Below are 17,339 nucleotides of genomic sequence, written 5' to 3' on the forward strand. Positions count from 1 at the left end.
TTTCTACACCATTGATACCAGGCTTGGCTATACGATGCACCTTTGGCTAGAGCAATGTGAGTGCAAGTAACATGATCCACTTCTAGGCACAGGCTTTAAGAGGCATCATGTATACCACCATCTCTATTGTTCCCTCTGCCATAGCATCAAGAGTGTGTGAGAGGCACTGCTCCTTCATCCTAGGTCCTAGAGCAAAATCCAGAGCCCCCCCTTGGGCTATATCACATGAGCAAAAAGTCATTGTTGCTATAAGCCATCACAGTTTGGGGGTTTTTTTGACAGCATAAATTGGCTTAAGTTGACTGATGGAACATTATACTAACAAATAATCCTCAAATCTCAGGGCTTAAAGAAGAAAGGCTATTTTTCACTCACGCTTCATGCACTAGTGACTCAGCAGGGGAGTCCTGTTCTACAGAGTCAATATTCAGGGATCAGGCTGGGGGAGGCTCCACCATCTTTTCATGCTACCATCTCAACATAAAGGTCCAGAAATTGCAGCTACAAGGGAGGATTGCACAGGAAATTGTGCCACTAGCTCTTTCTTGCTTCCATTAAGAGTAACACATGTCACTTTCACTCATATTATTCTCTCAAACAAGTAACATGGCCATAGCTGAGTCTAAGGGGGCAGGGAAGTAAAACCTGCTCCTCAGGCAGGTTTTATTTCCCGAGGAGGAGTGGAGACTTAGAAATACTGGTACCAAGGAGGAGTGGAGACTTAGAAATATCGGTGGGTATAGTACCAATACTGATATGTTGTCTACCAAACTCAATAAGCACAGAGCACATATTTTCAAACACATATGGAATACCTGAAAAACTTGAGCTCATATTATGTAGAGAGTCTCAACAAATTCGAAAATATTGGTATCTCATAGACCACACATCAGAGATGTCTAATGAAATATGATTGAAAATCACCCACAAAAGATATCTTCAAAATTTCATTATTTAAAATATTTAGGGCTTCCCTGGTGGCGCAGTGGTTGAGAGTCTGCCTGCCGATGCAGGGGACACGGGTTCGTGCCTGGTCCGGGAAGATCCCACATGCCGCCGAGTGGCTGGGCCCGTGAGCCATGGCCGCTGAGCCTGCGCGTCCGGAGCCTGTGCTCCGCAGTGGGAGAGGCCACAACGGTGAGAGGCCCGCGTACAGCAAAAAAAAAAAAAAAAAAAATTAAAACCCTATTTTACATAATTCAAGTGTTGAACAATGAATAGAAAATGGAAATCAATAAATACTTTGAAATTGACAAGGAATATAAAATTGTAGAATAAGCAAGCAGTACTCTAAAGAAAATGCATACCATTAAATAATTTTTTAATGAAAGGGGAGAATAAATATGTAATAACCTTTAGTTTGAAAAAGCATACTGAAATAAACTCAAAGAAAGAAGAAAATTGTAAGTGTAAAAGCAAAAGTTAAGCAAATAGAGATGAGAGTATATCAATGAAACAGCTATTTTTTTAAAAAAATAATAAATTCTTGACAAGTATTCACAAGAAAAACAAAAGGAAGAACCAAAGAAAACAACAGCAAGAATAGAAACACGGCCACATGCAGAGGTGGCAAATATATAAGAATATGAGACTCTACTATTATTAATTGGTATAATCTTTTTATTCTTCTTGAATCATGTCTTTAAATTTAAGTGGTAATGAAAGATCTACCCTTCAAAACGCACCAAACATTCATAATTTACAGACGAATTCTCTATAATAACTTCAAACAACACAGGAACAGGGCTTCCCTGGTGGCGCAGTGGTTGAGAGTCCGCCTGCCGATGCAGGGGATACGGGTTCGTGCCCCGGTCCAGGAAAATCCCACATGCTGCCGAGCGGCTGGGCCCGTGAGCCATGGCCGCTGAGCCTGTGCGTCCGGAGCCTGCGCTCCGCAACAAAAAAAACCAAAAAAACCCACAGGAACAGATAATTCCAAGTTTTACAATTGTTACAGAAAATACAATACAAAAGGATGGATTACTACCCAACTCATTTTATAAGCTAGCATAACCCTGATACTAAAACAAAAAAAGAAAATTAAAATGTTGGCCACAGTGGGTTAAATTTTATTACAGACAACATAATCATCTACCTTGAAACTTCAAAAGAACTGACAAATATGAGATAGAAGTGGCCTAATACATAATGAACACACAAAAGCCAATAGCTTTGTATATCCCTGCAAAAACTAATTCAAAACTGTAGCAAGAAAAAAATTATACTCACTGAAGCTACAAGAATGGCACAGTATGTTGAAATTAACTTAACAGAAATGTGTTATGTCTTTATTCCTTATGGAGAAAATATTAAATTTACTGAAGGAATTAAGAGATCTTAATAAAAAGAAGAAAAAGAATCACAGTTCCATGTTCAATATTATGATAGAAGTGACACTTCAGATCAGTGGGGAGAACAATTTTTCAATAAATGTTCCTGGGAAAATTTAAAGTGTTATAAAAAAATAGATCCCTAAATTACACCATTCAAAACAGTAAATTTCATAGAGATTAAAGACATAAACACAAAAAGGAAACAATTCTAAAGTTTTGGAAGATAGAAAACTATCTTTATGCCTCTGTATAGGGAATGCCTGAAACATGTCATAGGAAGCAAAAATTACTTAGGATATGAAATGTAAATATTTGTGATTAGAGGCAGATTTCTTTTGACACTAATGATTATTATACTTTAATACTATGCTGACTTGCACTCCTTCAAGGGTCACAGGGGGTCTTAAATATGCTCAAATGGTCATATATTTATGTGAAATATACACTGGAATGATATTTTCACTTCAGCTGGTTTAGATCAGAGGTGGGCAAATCCAGCCCACCATCTGTCTTTATAAATAAAGTTTAATAGAAAACCACCATATTCATTCCTTTTCCTATTATTTTTGGATGTTTTGGTGCTACAGTGACAGAGTTGAATAGCTGTGACAGAGACGTTATGGTCCTCAAACCCTAAAACATTTACTATCTGACCCTTTACAGAAAAAGTTTGGTAATCTTCATTTATATCACCATCTCCCTCTGCTCAGACTTTCCCTCTGTTACATTTGTTTCCATGTCAGGAGGCAGTGGATTGTCCAGGGATATTTTTTGGAAGAAGTGTTCAGTGAGGAATATATCCAATTTAGATTTGGTCACATATATTTAGATGATTTACAATAACTTTTGTGCATGGAAACAAAACATGATTGAAATTAAGGAGTAAGCAGCTGGCCTGTGGAAAATTCTTCCACATAGAAGATACATAAAATTTACAGAGGATTTACTTTTTTCCAATGACTAGTGAAAAATGGAAGTTCTTTCCTGATGGAAATGTACTGATTAATGCAACATTACAGTTATAAATACAACACACATTTAAGAAATTTTTCCCTTGGGAATTCAGTGAAGTAAAATTTATCAGAATTCCTGTGCTTGTAGACCCCAAATCTTTAACAGTACTCCAAATAGTTGAGTATATTTGTGGGTAAAGTCTCAGGTTTTATGTGTCTCAATTTTAATAATAAAACATAAATGTTAATCAAACTGTAGAAAAAACTAAATATCCTCTCTATAGAAATGTTATACAATCTTTGATACATGAAAAAAATCATCAAAAGTTTGTGATACTTATAGTATTTACCATCTCTTTTATATTTTTAGTTTGTTGTAATTTTTTTCTTATCTAAAATATTTACTTTCATAATTTAAATTGTTTTTATAATTGTACTTCTTTTTAATGAGGACTTTGGAAATTGTATAACTTTTTGCCCCCAAAATCCTGGCTCTAACTCTCATGTGTGAAAAGAAAAATTCCATAAACTAAGTTAAAAGATAAATGACAAACTTTAAAAACACATTATCACATATATAACAGGATTAGCATCAAGGTATCCAGACTAATTTACAAAGACAAAACAAATTTAAAAAAATTTTCATAACAGGAGGAAAAATAATAACTCTTTTATCATTTTTGACATTGCAAGCAAAAGAACTGACCCAAACTGGTTTAAACAATGAGAAGTTCAACATAAATTCTCCTATAATACAATTTTACTAGGCTCTGGCTACTTTCCTTCTCATTTTTCATGATCCCAACCTTTGGGTTGGCTTTCCTCATGGGTTCAAATGATTGCCAGGAGTATCTGGGGCTACCTGACTCCTTACTCACCTGTCATTACACAAAAGTGCTGAGCTTTGTCCTGACTAAAATATCTTTGACTCAATCAGCTCCACAGAGGAGACTGCCAAGTACTGATTGGTTTAAATCTGTGTCACCTGAATCAATTATTGTCACAAGAGGGATGGAATTGCTTTAACTGGCTTCTGTTAATCCCCTTGGATAGTTTATTCTATCTAAACTGCTTTAATGTTATGCAGTGGGGGAAGAGTGAAATGAGTATTATGGAGACCATAAAAACACATTGGATAATTTACGAAGCATATAAACAGATAATTCCCCCCAAAGAGATACAAATAGGCAGTATACATCAACAGAAAGCTGGGTGATGGGCACATAGTAGTTTATAATACTATTCTGTTCAGTTTGGTAAATATTTGAACATTTCCAACAATACTATTTAAAAATTTCCCACCATGATTGTGGATTTTTATATTTTTTCCTTTATCTGTCAATTTTTATTTTACATATTTGATGCTATGGAATTAAATAAATAAATATTTAGAACTGTGAAGCCCTTATGATAAATTGAACTTTTTATTATTATATTATGAATTGCTTTTCTCTAATAATGGTTTTGGACTTGAAGTCTATTTTATCAAATATTAATATAATTTCACATTTTTTCTTTCTGGCTAGAAATTACTTGGTATTTATTTTCCATCATTTGACTTTTAATTATCTGTGTTCATATGCTTTAGTTCTCTTCAACATAAAATTTGAGGCAAGTGTAATAATCTTTGTCTTTTCTCTGGTAAATTTAGTCAATTTACAGTTATTGTTGAAAAGTAGAGAAAAGCATTCCCTTATATCCACAAGCAGAACTGGAGATAAGAGTTAGGTCTTAGTGTTTCTAGGAGCTGGGCTGGCACTCACGGCTGAGTTATGGTGTTCTCCTGTGAAATACAAACAATTCCAGAGAACATGAACATCAGATAAGGTCTCATTGTGACCGTGACGGAGAAGGCACAAACAAGAGCTCTCCATTAATCATGTTGCAGCACAAACAAAAGCATTATCCAAACCAAAAAAATAGCCAAATAATTCCCTTGTCTGATTAACACTAGTAACTGCTGCTTCTGTACTAGTTACCTATTTAGCGCCTCTTCATTTCTCCTACCTCTTAGATAAAATTCATTGAGATACCTATTAATAGACTTTTTTCTGCTTCCTAATATTCAGATAATTCTAAAATAGGTATAAAAACACAATAGACCCTGAATAGCCAAAACATTCTTAAGAAAGAAGAGCAAAGCTGGAGGTATCACGCTCCCTCATTTCAAACTATACTACAAAGCTACAGTAATCAAAACAGTATGGTACTGGCACAAAAACATAGACACATAGCTCAATGGAACAGATCAAAGGGCCCAGAAATAAACCCATGCCTTTATGGTCAATTAATCTATGGCAAAGGAGGCAAGAATATACAATGGTGGAAAGATGGCCTATTCAATAAATGGTGTTGGGAAAATTGGACAGCTACATGCAAAAGAATCAAACTGGACTACTTTCTCATACCAGACACAAAAATAAACTCAAAATGGATTAAAAACTTAAATGTAGGACCTGAAACCATAAAACTTCAAGAAGAAAATATAGGCAGTACAGTCTTTGATGTAGGTCTTAGCAATATTGTTTTGGGTGTATCTCCTCAGGCAAGGGAAACAAAGCAAATGTGAAGAAAAGTACAAAAAAGTAAAAACGTTACCTACTGAATGGAAGCAGATATTTGCAAATGCTATATCTGATATAGGTTAATATCCAAAATATCTGAATAATTCAAACAACTCAACATTAAGTAAATAAACAACCCAATTAAAAAATGGGCAGAGAACCTGAATAGACATTTTCCCAGGAAAACATACAGATGGCCAACAGGCACATGAAAAGATGCTCAACATCACTAATCATCAGGGAAATGCAAATCAAAACCACAATGAGATGTCACCTCACACTTTTCAGAATGGCTATTATCAAAAAGACAACAAAGAACAAGTGTTGGTGAGGATGTACGGAAGAGGGAACCTTCATGCACTGGAGTTTGGACTATAAATTGGTGCAGTCACTATGAAGGTTCCTAAAAATAGGAACACCATATGATCTAGCAATTCCACTTGTAGGTATTTTTCTGAAGAAAACAAAAACAGTAATTTGAAAAGATACATGCACTCTTATGTTTGTAACAGCATATTTACAGTAGCCAAGATACAGAAGCAACCTAATTGCCCATCAGTAAATGAAAGGATAAAGAAGATGTGTTATAAATATACAATGAGATATTACTCAGTCATAAAACTAATGAAATCTTGCCATTTGTGACAACATGGATAGACCTAGAGGGTATTATGCTAAGTGAAATAAATCAGACAGAGACAAATACTGTATGATTTCACTTATATGTATAATAGAATCTAAAAACCAAAACAAATGTACAAACATAACAACAGAAATAGAGTCATAGATACAGAGAACAAACAGGTGATTGCCAGAGGGGAAGATGGGTAGGTTTGGGGGTGGTGGTGAGTGAAATAGGTGAGGGGAATTAACTTCAAGTTACAAAATAAATGAGTCTCAAAGGGATGAAATGTACAACATGGGAAATATAGTCAACAATAATGTAATACTTTTGTAGGTTGACAGATTGTAACTAGACTTATTGATGTGATCATTTTGCTCTGTATAGGAATATCAGATAACTATGTTGTGTACCTGTAACTAACATAGTGTTGTAGGTCAATGATACTTCAATAAAAAAGTCTTTCTTAACAAAATGCATTGAGCAGTAACTTGAATTTGCTATTGCTGTGATCCAAATTGATGAAAAACACACCATTAAATCAATAGGCAGGGTTCTTTTGTTTTAAATTAACTTTTTAAAAGTTTATTTTAGGCTAAGTATGGTACTTCCGTTTTCTCGTAAAATTAAATGTGCAGGTTTGTATATTTTCTTTTTCCAAACCCAACAATCAGATGAGTGAAAAAGAATTGTCAATTTTTTCTAAATAAATGTGGGGAAAAAACAGCAAAAATATGATTTAAAAAATCTATGGATTTTGGAGGCCTGCCCTCTGGAAAACATTATCAACTTTGCAGTTAACATGAGACAAAAATGGAAAGGTTGCATGCTTGAAACAGCTACCTTTCTGTAATGATAAACCACACACACACACACACACACACACACACACACACACACACATTTCTTAAAGACCTTAGGAGTTACATTTGGGCCAGAGACCTCTTAGATCTTGACAAAAATTGGGTGTGTCCAAATGTGGAAAGACTGGGGAACTGTGCTGAGGATCACAGACCTATCTTCGCTTTAGCTGTATCTCCTGATTATATATATCCTTGGAATTATTAGTAAAGTTTGATACTAGGTAAGACCTCTGATTCTTTTCAGTTCAACAATGTGACAGTTGTGTTATCATGGATATTTAAGCCAAAGAAAGAATCTCTACCAATGGAATTTCAGATATTAAGATACCTTCTTAGAACCACAGCAAGTGTGTAATCCAATTGACTGTCATCTTTTCTGCATACTTGGAATGTAGTTCTGGTCTATAATAAGGCCAAGAAATATTTGTGGGTGTTATTGAGTATTACTCAGAGTTCTAATATGAGAAGAAAATGGAAGAAAGTAAAGAGAGGAATAAAATGAAAGTGAAGGGTATAATAAGAAAAAAAGAAAAGGAAAAGAAAAGGAAAACAATGAAAAGGGAGAAAGGAAAAATAATAAAGAGTGTCCTATGTTGGAAAATAGTAGCACCTTCTCTCGAATTGCTGCAGGTGCTGTTTGACTCCAGCTCAAAGGTTGCAAGCTGCTGACTTGGAGCAGAGGAACCAAATGCTAACATGCCAAGCTTCTCCTGAGCCATCAAGTTGAAGCCAATTGATGTAAGGAAAATAGGTTTACTCAAGGAGAAAGCATGACTTTATTTCAGAAGTTGGAAAATAAACTGCCTTGAACTAATGTGAATAATAGCAATAAATTAAGATGGATAGAAATGAATATTGCATTTAGTTCTGGTCACCAAACTTATACAAGTATAAAAATGGACCTGAGGAGAATAATCAGAAGATTTAATCCTATGTCAGGTCAAGACCTGGTGGATATTTTAGAGATTTACCAGGGGGAGAATACATGAATGGTTTTCATTAGGGGGAAAAAAAACTTGTGCTGTGAATACAATGAAAACATAATGGTGAAGAGTTCAGGGAAACAGATTTTGTTTACAAATGGGAAATAGTATTTTGACAAAAAATAATGTACAAGAATTGAATGGAATACCTTGGAGGGGGTGATTTCCTTGACATTTTATGACTCTTAGCAGAGGTGCTATAGATTAAATATCAGAAAAATGATTGAATATAATACATGTTGTTTACTTCTAATTCAGAATATCTATTATTTTATTGCACAGAAATGGGTGTCTTATATTCTCTGATGGCTCCAATTTCACTTAGCATAGCATATGAAGCTTTTACCATAGTCAACATGACCCTCTAACATATGCCTCTTGTTATTCTTTGACTTTGTTTCCTGCCACTCTTCATCATTCACTCTGATCCAGTCCTGTAAGCCTTATCATAAATTTTTTGAATATACCTGCTTTTTCACTTTCTGTCCCCTTTTCCTGGGACATTGTGTCCCCAGCTCTCCAAATTCACATGACTCACTTCCTTACTTCACTGAGGTCTCTGCTCAAATGTCACTTTATGGGAAAGGTTTCCATGACCATGCTACCTAAAATAGCATCTCATTCTTGACCTTCTTATTCTGTTTTAGTGTCTTTATGGATGTTATCACCACCTTACATGAAGATTTATTTACTTATTGTCTATCTCTATCACCTAGAATGTAAGCTGTATAACAGCAGGGACTATGATTTGATAACTACTATATGTCCAGAGCTTAGAATAATAACCTGATACATAGTATCAGATGAATAACTCTACCCAACCATGTTTGGCATTCTCAAAGGAGCATCTACGGATTGTTGGATTATTTTAATACTTCTTGATAAAAAAGGACGAGTGTGTGTGTGTGTGTGTGTGTGTGTGTATGTGTGTGTGTATGGGCAACATGCATTGCATATATGCATGTCTAAACCTCCAGCATCTACTTCACATTTGGCTAGTTTAGTCTACCAGGGAGACATGTGCAAGACACAGCTGGAGACAGAGGGAACTGAGTATAGTGGCATAGATATCATTGTTCCCATTCTGAAACTTACATTTAGGATATTATCTCATGGCAAAAAGCATTATAAACATTTCAAATGAATATAATTTATCCCATGCTTACTTCAGGAAAGGAAAGAGAACACAAATGTCAGCGATGAGTTTTGAATGATTCATGTAAACTCTTCTTGGAAGAATTTACATTGGTGGAACTCGAAAGCCCAAGGGCTAGGCTAGAAGTAAACACAGCCCAGAGACTCATTATATATCTCACACTGCTCATAATGTAGCTAAGTTTTGTCTAGTATATACTTCCACTACTTGGAAAATGATGAGGTGTACCTGCTACTACAGGTTTCCATTTGACAGAAGGAGAAATGGAGGCTAAGTGGCTTGTCCACCTCCAAACAGCAGGTTGAAAGAGCATGGCCACCATACCAATTACCCTTTCCTTGTAGACTTTTCATGTACAATTCTGAACTATAGAAATTGCAGCAACTTGAATATATTTAGAGATGCTTTAATATGAATGCTTCCCTTTCCACTTGTTACATGCTCAAACTAGGAGCTTCATAATCTGCAAACCCTAGAAATCAGAAGCTTCAGAACAAACTGTTATCACTTTGATAGCAGCGGGAGACTCAGTGTATGTCAGCCTTCTCTGAGAACAACTACTTGTCAAAACAGCCTAAATAATACAAAGGCAATAGAAGTTCATGCCAGAAATAGAGAAGGATTTCCCAGGACTCTTATCAGGATAACTTGCTTTCAAAAAAGATGCCTAAAAATCAGGAGAGTAGAATCACAGATACTTCCAGCATCATGTCATGTCCACTCTTCCTGGGAAGAAGAAAGAAAGTAGAAGGAGAGATAGATAGATAGATAGATAGATAGATAGATAGATAGATAGATAGATAGAAAAGAAGAGAGGGACGACAAAGGGAGGAGGGAGAGAGAGGGGCAGGGAGGAAGGAAGGAAGAGGTCCATGCCATCTGTTTGTCCCCGTAAAGAGCTTTTCTAAAAGTACCTCCCAGTGACTTCTACCTACACTTCACGAACTGTGGTTGTGTCACATGAGCATTTCCTGTTTTAAGGGAAACTAGCTCTTTGCCTTTAAGCTGACATGTTGCCATCCTAAATAAGATTAAAATTCTGTTAGCAAGGAAAAGGAGGAGAACATGTATTGGGAGAACTAGTAGCATTAGTTGCTGCTGCCACAGGGACAAGATCTAAATTCTCACAACACAGGTCTGATTTTTATTTTACAGACAGAGGAGGAAAATGTCTCTTTTTTTTTTTTTTCTTTTTTTGGGGAAAAAGATAAATATTCCAGGCAATTATGTGCATTTGTGAATCATTCTAATTTCAGCTTCAACATTCAGTTGAGTGGCAGGACAATCTATGTTTCTCTTGATTCCCTTCCCTAATAAAACATCTGCCTACATAACTAGAATTTTTATTAAAGGAGCACAGGGAGCTTCAACATAATTCATCTCTAACTCTTTTTCTGGCAAGTCCTTGTATAAAACAATCTTCCCTTTAATAGGAATCTGATACTCTTTTTCTGGCATAAAACTTGCATTCATCTGGTATAATGAAGGTTTGTTTTTGAAGAGAGAGACTTTTTGCCAACAAAATGAGAAACAGTGTGGGGGAGGATGGATGTTATATTGTTATGGAATGATATATTATTATTTTCAAAGCTCTGAGGAGAGATACTCAACGTCGTCAGCCTTGATTTATGTTTGTTCACTCTGTGATTCAATAGGAAGTTCAGGTGAGCTTTACTGAAATATTTTGTTATGTATTTTTCTGCTGAGTACAATGAAAAGCATCCAGTACCCCCGACCTCACTTCGCATTTCCACTGTTAAGAGCTAAGCTTTTATTGAGTGGATGCTGCATATTTTTATGACTAAAATGTTATTTACAATCTATGTATATGTACCTAACTCAAAATGACCTTTCCAGGGGTACTTGAAATCAGATTATTAATGGAGAGATTAGGGTATATGTTTGGAAAAGTTTTAAACATCATTTTTAGGGTAGCTAAGTTTTAAACAAAACCCCTAAATATTTTCTTACTTATAAAAGTTTTTCTACATGAATCACAGAATCTATTTAAAAGCAAATATAGAGGCATATCCTACTTTAGAATGTAAAAATAAGTCCTGAAATGTAACTGGATTACTTCAGTATCACTTGGGTTTATAAAGGTGTGGAGTAGTAAATAAAAAGGCATGTAATTATTTTTTTTTAAGTCCACAAAGGGCTTCTAATATATATGGGAAGACAGTATATGATAGCAATGATATTTCAAAATAGTAAAAAAAAAAAGAAAAAAATGAGATTGTTGAAAAACTAGTGTTGAAACAAGAATTTAGTTTTAAGGGAGAATAAAGCTACATATGTAATTCCTTCTTTATACAAAAGATAGTTCCATAAACATAGGTCATGTGTTTGATAATGTTCAAGGGAGTAAGGTCTTCTTAATTAGGACTTAAGCACTATGAAGAGTAAAATTAATACATTTGTTGGCATAAAATTTCTGTTGTGTGTGTGTGAGTGTGTTATATTCCCATAATGTAAGGCTTGTTTTTTTACTTTCTTCGTGGTCTTTTTTTTTTATGTACAAGAGTTCCTAATTTTAACAAGTTAAATTCTCAAATTTGTGCTTTATATCCAGTTCTTTTATATCCTACTCAAAAGGTTTTGCCTACTCTAAGGCTATGAGGGTAACATTCTTTATTATTTTGTAGAATCTTTATCATTTTACCTTTTACATTAGATTATCCAGTTGATCTAATATCTCTTATTGGTAAGTTTATTCTTTGTTCATCACACTGCCATGTCACATTGCCACAAATTAATTGACAATGTTTATGCAGGTCTGTTCTAGGCTTTCACTCTGTTCCCTTTGTTTGATAGAATTGTAGCAACACCACATTATAATTTTCTTGTTTTATTGCTCTGGCTAGGAATTCCAGTATAATATTGAAGAGAAATGGTGATGGCAAGACTTCTTGTTTCATTCCTAACCTCTAAAGATAGGTTTCAATATTTCATAATTAAATACATTTTTAATTTATATTTTTATCAGATTAAGAAAGTCTTCAAACTTTCTGTCTTTTTTTTTTTTTTTCGATATGCGGGCCTCTCACTGTTGTGGCCTCTCCCATTGTGGAGCACAGGCTCCAGACTTGCAGGCTCAGCGGCCAAGGCTCACGGGCCCAGCCGCTCCACAGCATGTGGGATCCTCCCAGACCGGGGCACGAACCCGTGTCCCCTGCATCGGCAGGCAGACTCTCAACCACTGTGCCACCAGGGAAGCCCACTTTCTGTCTTCTTTAAAATTGTCTTGGATATTTTTGGACCATTGAGTTTTCATATACATTTTAGAATTAGCTTATTAATTTTTACTAAAAACCACATTAAGATATTGATGCAATCATACTGAATCTTTAGGTCAAAATGGAAAGAATTCAGATCTTATCCATGATCATGGTGTGCCCCTCCATTTATCTAAATCTTAAAGTTTGTTTCAGTCATATAGATAGATAGATAGGTAGCTTGATAGATAATTTTAGTTTTATGTGAAAGAATCTGGCATATTTTTAATTGTATTTTTTTCTAAAAGAGAACTTTTAGAGTAATGTTTTCTTGAGAGTTACTTTAGTCCTGTTAGCTGTGTTTTACTTTTCTTAAGTCTTTACTGAAAGTCTCATGTTTCCAAAGGGGGTTCTCCACTCTGGCTGGTGGTAACTCAGAAGATTCTCAGGTCTCCATAGACCCTGGAAATTGTTTGGCTTATTTGCTTTCCCTGATATTGTTATTTGCCTGGATTCATGGAGTTTTCCCCTAGAAAAATAGAGATTGCATTCAACAAAAGACTCAAGGTGTCTCTTTATAGACTTCTGGAGCTCTTTCTCTGCTTAGCTCCCTCCTCTGTGAAACTCCGAACAGCAAATTCTAGCTTCTTCAGCCTCCCTGAATTCATTATTTATCTCTTCTGTTCAATGACATCTCTGAACTCTGAGTTCACCTCCATTCATCACAGACCAAAGACTGATTTCAGGAAAAAAGACAGGGCAATTGTAAGGCATGTTTCATTTGTTTCCATTATTTTTCAAATCATAGGCCTTTGCTGCTGTTATTCAGTGTCTGAAAAGTTGTTTCTCATTTTTCTCCAATTTTCAAGTTGTTTAAGACCGGAAGAACTGTGCTATAGCAGTTACCCCTTCATGAGCAGAAATAGAAATCTTTTGTCTACATTTTTTCACCTTGGTTTTCATGCATTTGGTCCTCTCTCCTGCCATGCCTGCTAACATTTTATTCAGTACTGGTTATTGTGCTTAAGAAAATTGAGGATCTGTGGTGTTTTCTTCCTGTAGAGAGGATTTACTTGATGTCTCAGTCACTAAAGTAGAGGCAAATTATAAACTATATTTTCACTTATCACAAAATCGGTTGTATCATATCTATAAAATAGAATGATATAGAACTTTTATAATAAAAAGTAGATCTATATGTGCTGATATGTAAAGATATCTATAATGTATTAGTTTGTTAGGGCTGCCATAACAAAGAACCACAGACTGGGTGGCTTAAACTACAAAAATTTATTTTCTCACATTCTGGAGGCTATAAATTCAAGATGAAGGTATCAGTAATATTGGTTTCTTCTGAGGGCTTTTCTTCTTGGCTTGTAGATGTCTATCCTATTCCACGGTCTCCCATCCATATGACCTCTTTTTACCTTAATTACCTCTTTAAAGATCCATCTCCAGATATAGTCACATTCTGAGGTACTGGGGGCTAGGACTCCATCATATGAATTTTGAGAAAACACAGTTCAGCCCATCCCATATATTATAAAGAAAATAAAGCAAGGTATGAATAGTATATGTAATAAGTAATTTATTACAAGTAATAAGATTTCACTTGCTTTTAAGGTATTTGCATATATGTATTTGCATAAATATGTAAGACTTCAAAGAAAGTGTTAATAGCAGTTTCTCTGAGAAATTGGACTGAGGGTTCATGGTGACAGAGGAAAGTAAGAGTAGGAATGCCTTTTAAAATCTTTCTATACTGTTTGTTTATTTTGCCATACTTCTGTATTACTTTTATAATATAGTAAAGAAAGATGAACTTTACAGATGCTCTCATTTTACTGATGAGTAAATCAAGGGCCAGACTCACCTGGGGTTACTCAGTTATTTCCAGAAAAAGCCAGAAGTACAAGTTTTATAACTGCTGTATCTGTGATCTTTTATGCTTGTCAAATAGTCATTCCGCCTCACATGGTAATTGGCTATATAGATCTTAACTTTCCATTTCACTACTTACGTTAAGTTTCTACTGTGGTTATTTGAATCACATGATAACCACTTAGAGTATGTTACACGAAGAACTTAGTAAAGTTATTATGTTTAGGTTTCATTCCTCCTCAGTTTGATTATTTTCTGTTTTCAGGTATAAGTTTAATACGACTTTATTTTAAAAGAAAGAGCCTTACAGTGTAATAGGTCATTCTATTCTGAATTTTCAGCTCCTTTCCACAAATATCACATTACCATCTCTCTTTACTGTAGGTACCTTGGCAACTCCAGGCCTCCCTGATCTTTGGTTATCTCAGCAAAGCCCCTTGTTCATTCACCTTCCAACTTAACAACAGGTCTAGTTCTCAACACACTTCCTTTGTTACCTGGCACTACTTTAACCTTTGCCCCTAATTGTCTTCCGTGATCAGGCCTCCATTGACCACCTATAATGGACCAGCCTCAGCTGTGTCTCACTGTGTGACTCCCAGAAATAGAAGTAAGGCTTCCTGACCCTTCCTGTGGTATTTTCTCACTTGAACAGTATGGAGAAAATGCAGTTGCGAATACTACTCTTGTGTGACAGGCTGTATAATTCACTGTGAACAGTCAAATGTCACTTCATTACAGGATCTCCACTTTAAACACAGTTCTTTGGCTGGAATTAGAAAGGACCTGCTGTGGCAGAAGCAGCGGCAGGATTTCAAAGAACTTCGCTTTCAGGTGGCTTGGACAATTTGTTCTGAAAGTGCACATGGTTTTGAATTTATTCTCTTTTAAGTGAGTCTCTCATCTGGTTCTGTGAAGATGGAAGACTCAATTAAGAAACCACTGTGTGGCAGTCTCAACCGGGTCCTTTATCCTGCTCAGTGTGGAGGGGAAAAAAAGACTCCCCAGAGCAAAATGTACCATAACCATTTCACCTGACCTGTCTTTTACTGACTAGGTCATTCAAAGTTTGTTTCTTTTCTTTTTTTTTTTTTTTAAGGAGGAAACATAAAAGACATTAAATGGCTTAGTTGTTTCCTTTTGAGCACAGGGGCTGAGAGGGAAGAGGTCACCATGCCAAGGGTGGTCACAAGATGGTACCCTGTCTGTTATCCCCCTAGGAGGTTGCTGAGGCTTCCTTGTTTTCTTCACTTTGCGTCAGCCTCTCTCACCCGAACTCCTTGATCTTACCTGTCTTTATCAGCAGAGTCAAAAAATTGAGAAATCAGATTGACCTGATGTCTTCTGTTAAATAAGTCTATATACAGATCTCCGAAGTGGGGAATGGTAAGACTAGGTGCATAAGATGATCATTGGGATGCTGAAATAAAATATGAACACTTGTATTTATTTTCACCTAAATATAGAACAAAGTTAATCTTCAGACTATTTAATTTATGAGTTGATAGCTGTGCCCTCCTATCATGTTTCCAATAGGGAGACCAGATGTCTGGAGGGACAAATGAGAGAAATGTGGTGGGATTGAAAGTGGTGATCTTTCTAGTGCATTTGTTTTTAGCTGTTGTGTTATCACAGTGTATATATGTGTGGATACCTTAATTTATTGATTGCTTTACCCAGATTTAACGAAGCCAATCATCACAGGTGGTTTAGTAAAATTTCTGCAAATTGTAGAAGGAGAAAATAGGAAACAAAAATGCAACACAAAAAAATGTCAAGAAAATAGAGGAGTTAGCACTTTTAAACTTAGAATGAGCTTTTTATCATCCATATTAATAATTAAAGACAAAACTTGATTTAATCGTGTCTGCCACATTCAATCAGATTTTTGCTAATTTAAAAATTCATCAATAATATATTCATGAGAACACTATGGATTTTGTCCTATTAATTATTAGACAAATTTTAAAATTTTTAAATTTCATTTTACTTTATCCTTTTAAATGTTTTATTTTCAGTAGATTTTACAGTGTGCATCATAATAGTACAGTAGTACATGTATATAATATACATCATACAAAAATCATACAACTGTTAGAGCTATATGTTCAAACATTTATCGGTAGAGCACATCATCAAAACAGTGTAGAGACCACTGGTGAGATTTTCGCTTCCCTCTGACCAGAGGAAGAAAAACATTGTGTTTTGAGCCAAGGAAAGGCCTTGCTAGTCATCACTGGGGCAAACCACGTGCCTTCTGCATGCACACAAACTGGCACAGCCATGTGCTGTGGGTCATGCATATTTGGATAAGCAAGAGGAGAAAAGAGCTCAGGGAGAGGTGAAGCTCTTCCCAGAGTTGTTTTGGGATCATACTTGAGCATCTGAATTTTTCAAAGATTAGCACATTTCATCTGGGTCAATAAGGGCTATATTACAAATATACCTAGGATTAAAAATACCCTAGGTAAGGTCTAAAAATGTTTTCACATCCGTTGCCTCCATCACATTTCCCACCCTGGCCCCAGCAGAAAACAAGCAGAAAACTCCACGTGTGTCACACCCCCTCATTAGTAGATCAGACCAAATCTCCATTCAAGGAGAGAGAATGCCACTCACGGCTTCCTTCCTTCAGAGATAAGGAAACCCCTTCTCAAGAAGGAGGTCACTTTGTTTTTTGGTGCACTGTGCATTCCACAACTCATGGTTAACTTTGTGATGATGTGGATTTTTACTAATAGACATTGAGGAGGGCCAGCACCCTTGGAA

The sequence above is a fragment of the Kogia breviceps genome, chromosome 20 (assembly GCF_026419965.1).
Source record: "Kogia breviceps isolate mKogBre1 chromosome 20, mKogBre1 haplotype 1, whole genome shotgun sequence".
NCBI lineage: Eukaryota > Metazoa > Chordata > Mammalia > Artiodactyla > Physeteridae > Kogia > Kogia breviceps.